Genomic DNA, 7,493 nt, shown 5'->3' with positions numbered 1-7,493 from the left:
GGCTGGGCGAGCCCGGTCCTGCCGCGCGACAACTCGCGATCGGTGCTGCTGGAGCCACCTGAACTGGGACTCTTGGAGGCTTCTCCCCGTGGACGGACGTTCCGACCGGCAGGAAGCGGCCCCGGGGTCCCCGCCGGCTTACCGCGCAGGCTGGAAGGCGGAGAGGATGGTTTTTTAGGACAATGAAGGCCTACGGAGCCTTTAGCAGCTCAGGGAAGCGACACATTGAATGGCTGTGGAACCACCCAACCGCTGCTTAGAGAATCCTTCAGGTGCGAGAGCGGCTGTGGGCGTTCGTTCCGATCTCGTTCTGGAGTGGTTCGGCGTTTGGACTTGAAAACTGGGTTTGGTGGCGTTCGTTGTGAGCAGCTGTGATGTTTGAGATAATGGAATGGGGTTACAAAACAATGAAACAGTATTTCCTTATGTGGAAAAAAAAAATAGAAGTAGAGATACGGAGGAAAATGAAGGCTACACCATCTGCCCCGTTTGGGGCGTGATTACTTCCTATCAACAGAAGTGAAAGTTGTAAAGAACACTGCGGTTCACAGTTAAGAATGTCACCATGGGTGAAAATTGTATCCTCTTGGTTTGCGCTTCAGAGTGGAGTGTGGCTTGAATTTTAAATGCCATAGTTTCCATAACGAATTGAACTTTTTTCACTGTTACTTTTTTGTTACTACACCTTGGCTCGCAGTCATCCCCAGCATGGATATCGCATTTGTTAGGAGAAATAGCGTTCTTAAATTGTAAGTTATAATAAAAGGGATTTGAGTGAAGGGTTATTATTGCTTGAGAAAAATGTGTTGCTTTTTCTCAGACATAAGTGTCTGGAGATGCTTAATATTAACGTCTCTAATCATAAAATTCTGCCATCTGTTTATTTACACTAGGCCAGGAAAACTGTCTTAGTCCTCTGAACGTTTACTGTGTATCCTTGGTCAAAATACTAGGTAATTCTGTAATTCCTTGTTTCAATTTTTACATCTTTACAGGATTTGAGATATTTAAATAATGGATTTCACTAGTCACTTTTAACAGAAAATCATTCCATTTTCCTACTGTTATAATGAGTTCTCTTTGGCATTCACAGTTTTGTCTTGGCTCACAATACATTTTCTTCTTTAAATATATGGCCAGATGAGTCCAGTAACTTACTTGAAAGTGTGTTTTCTTTCCCAGGGATGAAGAAAAGGGGTGAAGAAATGTGTGTTTGTTCTCTAGGTCTTGCCATTTAGTAGAGTTGTTAAAGTTGTTTAACTTGGTGAGACCATTGCTATAGTAGCTGATGAGGAAGCCGGTGATGATACAGTAATCAGAAGATTCTTAGGACAGATGAGCATATCGATAGGTCTTATAATTGAAGCGACCCCCCCTTCATATCTTGTTTCATCAAAATTAAAAACATAATAGTTACAATTAAATGCTATCAGTTATGTATAATTAAGAAGTCTGTCTTTTCCTGGATGGTTGTAAGTCTTACCCTGTAAGGAATAAGCTTTCATTCCCTAGTGAAAAATTGACTTTACTCTCAAGAGGGGAGGATAAAGCCCCCCAGTTTCTGCTGCCATTTTCTGCAGCTACTGCCATAAATACAGGCTGCAGAGCTCCTGCTTCCCATTCTAAGTCACAGCTGGAGAACTGAAGGAAACAGGGCAGGATGTAGTCAAGGATATTTGGTTTTTATGCATCCTGGTTTTCATGTACTACTAAATAGAATTGTACTTTCATTTTCCACATTAGAGAAATTAAATGGAAACAAAGTAGAGTTTTGAACCCATGAAATTTCATTGTTAACTCGACTTCTTATAAAATCTTATTATTGGTTTGGTGACTCATCTTTTTGAACAGACAGCTTCTGACAATAAAATCAAACTGTAGGATCTTTCCTCAGTTGACAGAATAATTTATTAATAGATGACTCAGTGAATGCAGTAATGTATATCCTGGAAGTTTCCCAGAATACCTTCTTAGTTTCATATCTTGTTGACAGGTCTTTCTGAAAGAATCCGTCTGTGGTGTTTTAAGTAATAAACTCAGGATGGCCTATCTGAACTGAGATTTCTCAGTGGTTTGGATTAGTGATATATTCAGCATGTTAAAAAAAATGGCTTGAGTGATAAATCCTTTCCTGTTGCTCCAGACATTGCTCTTCTATTTGTACTACTGAAGATACTTTCTTATTCCTTTGATGAATGTCTCCCTGTCATTCTCACAGATTCTTCCCATTTCTCTGGGCAGGTTACATTATAGAGGAGAGTTCTTTGTTAAAAACTAGAGTTAGTTATTCATTCAGGAAATATTTTTGAGTACCCATGAACTTCAAGATAAAGTGCTAAAATTAATAACACTGCATGTCTCATCAGACATGCCACAGAAAATTCATTTATGCATTAATGCAGCTGACAGTCCAGGCATTGTGCTTAAACGATCACGAAGTAAAATTATAGATAGGGTAGACAGATAGGTTAACTAATAAGCCCGGTGCAGAGGGAGGGCAGACTCCTTCTTTCCTGGGATAATTAGGAAAGGTTTCATGTAATACCTGAAGTTAGGTGTTGGTAAATGAGTAGAAACTTCAAGCAGGAGAAAGGAATTCTAAGACAGTGACAGAAGGTCACTCCAGTTTGTAAAATGAAGGGTGTTTAGGAAATACTGAGACTAGGGAGGTGTGTGTGTGTGTGTGTGTGTGTGTGTGTGTGTGTGTGTGTGTGTGTGTGTGTTTAGGGAGTAGTAGGTCATGGCAAGTCTTGAAGATGATAAGAGTTTGAGGAAGTTTTGAGAAAGCTTTTGTAGATCATGTGTAAAGAAACTGATGACTTTTCCCTAGTAGGCTCAAGTGAATCATATGACTAATGTTAGTTTGAAGAATGTCCTTCAGTGGGGATTATAGATAGACCGTCTGTCATTGTCATTGACATCTCTTCTTGTCATTTGGTAATCCTTCCAGAATTGTCTATTGTTGATGAACCTAGGAGGTAAAAATCTTAAACTTGTTTAATGGAGACAGAAAAATCAGAATTTGGGGAGGCATTTGGAAAAGAACAAAAAGAATTTGGTTACTAAGAAGTTAATTCATGTATGTGAAATTGGGAAAGTAGGTGATTAATGATATATTAAGAAAATTGGTAGGAACCTTTCAGGGAGAAGAAATAATATATTAACTTTAAGTATCTATTAAGGGGAGAAGGAATGAATTTTTAAGAATGTTAGGCTAGATCTAGTCATACTGATCTATAACCCCAGCTATTCTAGAGACCACTGCAGGAGGATTGCTAGTTCAAGACCAGCTGGGGGCAACTTAGATTCCTGTCTCAAGATAAAAAGCACCAGAGGACTGAGGATATGCTGAGTGCTTGATTAGCATACAGAAGGCTTTGGGTTCAATCCCAAAGTATTGAAAAAAAAAAAAAAAAAAAAGGAGAAAAAAAACCAGTATAGATTAAAGCTGGACATTGTAGCACATACCTGTAATCCCAGCAGTCGGGAGGTAGGCAGAAGAAGTTCAAGATAAACTTGGCTACAGAGTGAGACCTTGTTTCAGAATGCTAGAAATAAAGAAAGCTAAAACAGCAAAAAGGGCTTAATCAATATATCCTGTGAAGATATCAGAAGGCAGCCACTATAACTGTAAATATGAATAAATAAGTTGGAAGGAAGTTACAACTAGTTTTAGCCCTTTAGAAATGATTGCTTCATATGGATAATTTAGACCTGAGATGGATGACATCTCTCAACTGTACATCTCATTAGTTAGATGGTCTGAGCAGGTTACCTATTTTCTTTGTACCTCAGTTTTCCCATCTGTAGAAGAAAGTTATTTTGAAGATTGCCTTAAGTTTCTATCTCAGGGGAAAAAAGAGAAGGTTTACCTTAAATTTGATAAACTACTTAGAAGAATGGTAGCTGCTTTGAATTTAAGTGGATTAGTAGGGCAGGAGGGACCTGGCATGGAAGTGCATACTTGTAGCTGAAGTTTTCTCAAGTCCTGCCTGGCCCACGGTCAGGACAAATCTCTCTCACCCACCAGTCCCACAGCCACTCAGACCCAACTGAGTAAATGCACAGAGACTTATATTGCTTACAAACTGTATGGCCATGGCCGGCTTCTTTTTATCTAGTTCTTCTATCTTAAATTAACCCATTTCTATAAATCTATACCTTGCCACATGGCTCATGGCTTACCAGTCAGTATCTTATATGTTGGTACTCATGGCAGCGGCTGGCAGTGTCTCCTGACTCAGCCTTCCTGTTCCCAGAATTCTCTTCTCTGTTTGTCCCGCCTATACTTCCTACTACCTGGCTACTGACCAATCAGCATTTTATTTATACAGAGGGATCGATATCCATAGCACATACTTGTGATTCTGGTTTTGGGGTTGCAGAGCAGGAAGGACGTGAGTTTGAAGTCATGGGCTATATGGCAAGCCCCCCACCACCCTCAAAGACAAAATTGAGCATCCATCAGGGAGAAAAGCCTTTCAAAGATTGAGAAATAGTCATACTGGAGAGAATGATAGCAGACTACAATGAGAGATTACAAATAGTGAGTGTGGAAGGTTATATTATTCATGATGTCTACAAGGTCTGTCACCCTACAGTGTGACTTACACTCATCCTCTTAGGTCTGTGCTTTTTCGTGAATCTGGAAAATTGAAGAAAGGCATTTACTGGGGTGAGGAAACACATACATGGCAACAGGCACCCAGACAGAAGATTGTTCTGAAAGCAGCAATGGGTCTCAGCCAGACGATCCCTATAAGATCTTCTCTGTTGTCCTCATTTCTTAGAAATGAAAGAAGAAATGAGATGAAAGAGTTGAGCTAGGGTGACATTTAAAGACCGTTTCTGCTTCAAAATTTTTAAATCTAATTCTGTGATTCTGTTAAATCATGTAAAAGATGTAAAATCATGTAAAACTATTAAATTCTGTTGCTTTTCCTTTGGAACCTAAAACATCAGATATTTTTTAAAAATAAAGCATATTCTCATGGAAAAGAGATTCTACTTGATATGACCTAAAAAATTGATGCAGTTCTTTTAAAGCATTGATATCTCCTTCAAGATTGTATTGGTAGTTTCCAAAAAACTTTTTAGTTTGTCTTGATTTTGTATCTTAATGTGCTTTATTTTTCTACCTTTCCATATTAATTTGAGATCCATTTTGGTAGCCTGAGACAAAGGATTTTATAGTGCTTTTCAAATAGCCAAAAATCAATAGAGTTTATTATTTTATAGGAATTATATAAAGAATATCATTAACAAATCAAGTGGAACTAGAGAGGAGGGCAAAATCATTTACTTCCAGTGTTACTGTTGTATTAGGCTCATATTTCTAATATATCTTTTGTTGGCAGCACCATGTAATACCAGTTTTTTATTTCTAGTTTATGAACTAGTAGTTTGGGGTTTGTATCTAGGCCAGGGTGTGATTTTCAAGCCTTTCAAGAGGATTTGCACATACCCCTAGCTAGCTAGTATTTTCGCTTGTTCAGCATTGTTCCCTTGACTACAGATGGGACGGAAGAACAGCATGTGACAGAGCTTGCCTTTGCTTTCAGTTAAAATATAGAGGAGAGAGTAAAACAGAAAAAAAAATTGTTATGAAACAGTAAGTGAGACTAGACCTGGTGTCACAAGACTGGAATCCCAGCTACTTAGGAGTCTGAGGCAGGAAGATTGGAAGTTCAGTGCCTGGTTGGACTACAGAATCAGTCCAGGCCCAGCCTGGGCAACGCAATAAGGTGTTGTCAGAAGGCTGGTAGTCTAGTTCTGTGGAGAGTGCTTATCTAACATGTTCAGATCCCTGTATTTACGTGTTTGTAAATGAACAAAACCCAAAAAGGAATAAATGGCAATAAATTGCTTTGCATTGGCATTTGAACTTTTATGGTTTTTTAGGGGGTTGAGGAAAAATGGTGGAGCTAATGTGGGGGAAGAAATGGAAACTTCCCGCGATTTGAGCTAGGCTTTAGTCGTTGTGTCTTGTTCTTTTTTGTTTGCTTGGTTTTGTTTGTTTTTTGGTTTGTTGTTGCTACTGTTTTAACAACAAACTGAGTAATTTTAAAAGAAATTCATTTTTCTTGGTGCTTGGGATTGAAATATCAAGGTGTTAGCATCTGGTGAAGGCCTTTTACTTTATTCTTGGTGGAGGACAAAGAAGGGTAGGAGACAGGTAAGAGATTGGAGTAAGCACATACTATTTGATTAATGAACTCACAGCCTCAAGCTTCTTTATAACTGCAGTAAATCTGTTCATGCAGGTAGTCTTCATTATCTAAACATCTCCCATTATACCTTATCCCACAACACTACTTCATAGGAGATGAAGTTACCAACACATGCTTTTTTTTTTTGGAAAACATATTCAAACCATAAGAAGTTGTGTTAATAGGGAACAAAAGGCATTCTGTAGAGTAAGTAACATGACCCCAGATTAGGTAGCTGGAGTAGCCTGAGTTTAGAGTAGTCAGACAGGCTGATGGGAGTGTGGCTGTTCATTTTGGGAAACAGAAATCAGGGTAGGATGGCTTAAGATAAACTGTAAAGCAGAGACACATGAATGTGAACTCAACTGGGGTTGCTCCTGGAAGTTTCTGAATAAAAGGTAGCAGTGTTTTAATGATTTCTGTGACAGATAGAAACATCATAAATCTAAGGAAAATACACTATAGGTAACAGTTGTTGGCCTAAGAGAATACAGAAATACTTGACGTTGAAATTCTCTATTCTTTCACCTAGATTGTGGGGGAATTACTCCAGTTTCTTTGTTTGTGGGTAGTTCTGACACATCATATTGATTTATTTGGGGGGTAGTGGTGTAGGAAAATTAAAATTAGTTGGTTTTGTTTCAATGGAGATTTATATTCTTGACTAAAGGGAATAATTTCCAAGAAATTTCAGTAGGAAGGAGCATAAATGCCATGCTTTGTCTTTCAAATTTTCAAATTGTTATTATTTAGAGAATATGAAACCAGTTTGCACAGTGGTTAATGATGTAGAATTAAATATAATGTGATAGTATCTTAGTACGTAGTTCTTTGACCTTTGTTGATTGAAAAAATTACTCTAAGTCAGGCGGTGGTGGTGAATGCCTTTAATCCCAGCACTCGGGAGGCAGAGGCAGGTGAGTCTCTGTGAGTTCAAGGACAGCCTGGTCCACATAGTGAGTTCCAGGACAGTCAGCGCTACACAGTGTGAGACCCTGTCTTGAAAAAAATAAAAAATAAATAAATAAATAATTACTCTAGCAAAATAAAAGAGGAATGATACATCTTTATTAGGCTTATAAAATTCTATTTTTTTTAAAAATGAGAAGCCTTTTGGGAGGACCTATTTAAAAGCTAGGGTACTTGTTAAATTATCTTTTTCTTAAGGTAAATGCCATTGCAGCAAGGTTATATATTAGAAAATAGGACTGAGATTTGTTTGGTTTATAAGCAGAATTTTTTTCCTAAAGAATTTTCATCCTGTAGTGATCAGTAACTGCTTTG

The 7,493-nt window shown here is 38.2% G+C and overlaps 1 protein-coding gene across 3 annotated transcripts in view; it reads left to right on the top strand.

Annotated features, from left to right (window-relative positions):
• The window catches only part of Exoc5 (exocyst complex component 5), a 56,302-nt gene that overhangs the window by 517 nt on the left and 48,292 nt on the right, over nt 1-7,493 (top strand). Inside the window, exon 1 of one of the 3 annotated variants that reach the window (XM_076544892.1) lies at nt 36-272. The exons of 1 other annotated variant lie outside the window; for it this stretch is intronic. The gene's annotated coding sequence lies outside the window, so the exon portion shown is untranslated. One more of the 3 variants, XM_042284758.2, reaches the window with a different exon arrangement.

The sequence above is a fragment of the Peromyscus maniculatus genome, chromosome 9 (genome assembly GCF_049852395.1).
Source record: "Peromyscus maniculatus bairdii isolate BWxNUB_F1_BW_parent chromosome 9, HU_Pman_BW_mat_3.1, whole genome shotgun sequence".
Taxonomy (NCBI): domain Eukaryota; kingdom Metazoa; phylum Chordata; class Mammalia; order Rodentia; family Cricetidae; genus Peromyscus; species Peromyscus maniculatus.
This window is presented reverse-complemented; position numbering and strand designations above follow the sequence as displayed.